Here is a 2,396-nt window from a genome sequence, read left to right as displayed (position 1 = left end):
AACCACCAACTGACCTGATTTGTCCTGCAGGGGCCCTATGTTACTCTGCGCCTTCCTTTTGCTTGCTATGTATCTGTAGAAGGACTTTTTATTGTCCTTAATAGTTGTAGCCGCATCACTGTTTTATACCGATAACTGCTTTAAGCTAAATGCCTTTTCTCTGCCTGCTGCTATATTTAGCTATACCAGGATTGACTAGTCATTAGCATTTTGCTTTTTATTCTTCCTGGAAAAATCAGCAAATGTCAAATAAATATCATGGATGCAAGACTAAGCGAACCTAGCGCAGTTCTGACTTATGCAATTTTCCAGTTAACAGTGTATTACTAGAAAGTGTCCTTAGTTTCTAACAAAAAAATTCAGAATGGAATCTTAGGTGGTGTTATGCTGTAATATTTTTTCCTGCTACCAATAAGGGCCAAATTTGCAAGGGATATTCACTTTGTTCAGGACAGGGTAGGGTCTTAGCACATTCACCACTAAATTCATAGATTCATAGATTATAGAGTCGGAAAGGACCCAATGGATCATCATATCTGATGCCCTGCCCCTGGCAGGAAAGAGGACTGAGGTCAGACAATCCCAGCCATGTGATTGCCAAGCTTCCTCTTGAAGACCTCCAAGTTAGGAGACAGCACCACCTCTCTTGGAAGCCCATTCCAGACTCTGGCCACCCTTATTGTAAAAAATTTCTTCCTAATGTCTAACTTAAATCTACTCTCCACTAGTTTGCACCCCTTATTCCTAGTTACTCCCTGGGGTGCTCTGGAAAACAGGGCATCCCCAATTCCCTGCTGTCCTCCCCTGATAAACTTATAGGCGGCTACAAGGTCTCCCCTCAGCTGTCTTTTGTAAAGGCTGAAGAGATCTAGATCCCTCAACCTCTCCTCATAGGGTCTTTCCCAGAGACCACTGATCATGTGAGTGGCCCTCCTCTGAACCCTCTCCAGATTCTCTGTGTCCCTCGTGAAGTGCGGTGCCTAAAACAGGACACAGTACTTCAACTGAGGCCTGACCAATGACATATAGAGGGGGAGCATCACCTCTCTCGATCTGTTGGTCATGCATCCGCTAATGCACGATTAGGTCCGATTGGCTTTGTTGATGGCCTCATTACATTGCTGGCTCATGTTCATCTTGGAGTCAACTATGACTCCAAGATCTCCCTCAGCCTCTGAGCTGCTGAGGAGGTCATCCCACAACCTGTAGGTGTGCAGAGGATTCCTCCTTCCCAGGTGGAGTACCTTACATTTATCTTTGTTGAATCGCATCCTATTTCATTCCGCCCACTGATCCAACCTGTCCAGGTTGGCCTGTATCTGCTCCCTGTCCTCTGGTGTAGTAACTTTGACCCATAACTTGGTGTCATCAGCAAACTTAGAGAGGGTGCTCTCCTCACCCTCATCCAAATTACTGATAAAGATATTAAATAACACCAGTCCAAGGACCGAACCCTGCGGGACACCACTGCCCACCTCCTTCCAGGCTGAGAATGACCCATCCATCACCACTCTCTGTGTGCGGTCACTAAACCAGTTGACACCTACACAGTCAGGTGGGTGACAAACTCCACAGCTCGTTAGCTTCCCTATAAGAGTAGGATGCAAAACTGTGTTGAAGGGCTTCCTAAAATCCAGGTAGATGACATTGGCCTCCGCTCCTGTGTCAAGGCAGTGTGTTACCTGGTCATAAAAGGCTATAAGGTTTGTCAGGCAAGATCTACCTATGACAAACCCGTGCTGGTTTCTTTTCAGCATTGTTTCCCCTGCTGGGCCTTCACAAAGACGCTCTTTGATGATTTTTTTCTAGCATTTTCCCAGGGATAGAGGTAAGACTGACTGGCCCAAAGTTACCCAGCTCATCCCTTCTCCCCCTCTTAAAAATGAGCACCACGTTGGCCCTTTTCCAGTCCTCAGGGACCTGGCTGGAGCACTATGAGTGCTCAAACAGCCGTGCCAGCGGCTCAGCTATGACACTGGCCAATTCCTTCAGCACCCGTGGATGGAGGTCATCTGGGCCAGCTGACTTGTACTTATCCAGCCCCTCTAAATGCTCCTTAACTAAGTCAGCACTAACCTTTGGCGGTCTGGTGCCTTTTGGACATCTGTCTATACTCAAGGTGGGGGAATTGTCTTGGTCGGTATTAAGGAATACTGAAGCAAAGAACTCATTGAAGAGCTCTGCCTTTTTCTCTGCGTCAACCACCAACTGACCTGATTTGTCCTGCAGGGGCCCTATGTTACTCTGCGCCTTCCTTTTGCTTGCTATGTATCTGTAGAAGGACTTTTTATTGTCCTTAATAGTTGTAGCCAGCCTAAGCTCCAGTCCTGCCTTGGCCTGCCTAACTGATTCCCTGCAATAGCGTGCCAGGGAGGTGTATGCCTCCTTGGTGGCTG

Source organism: Alligator sinensis, unplaced genomic scaffold, assembly GCF_000455745.1.
Source record: "Alligator sinensis unplaced genomic scaffold, ASM45574v1 scaffold277_1, whole genome shotgun sequence".
Classification (NCBI taxonomy): domain Eukaryota; kingdom Metazoa; phylum Chordata; order Crocodylia; family Alligatoridae; genus Alligator; species Alligator sinensis.
This window is presented reverse-complemented; position numbering follows the sequence as displayed.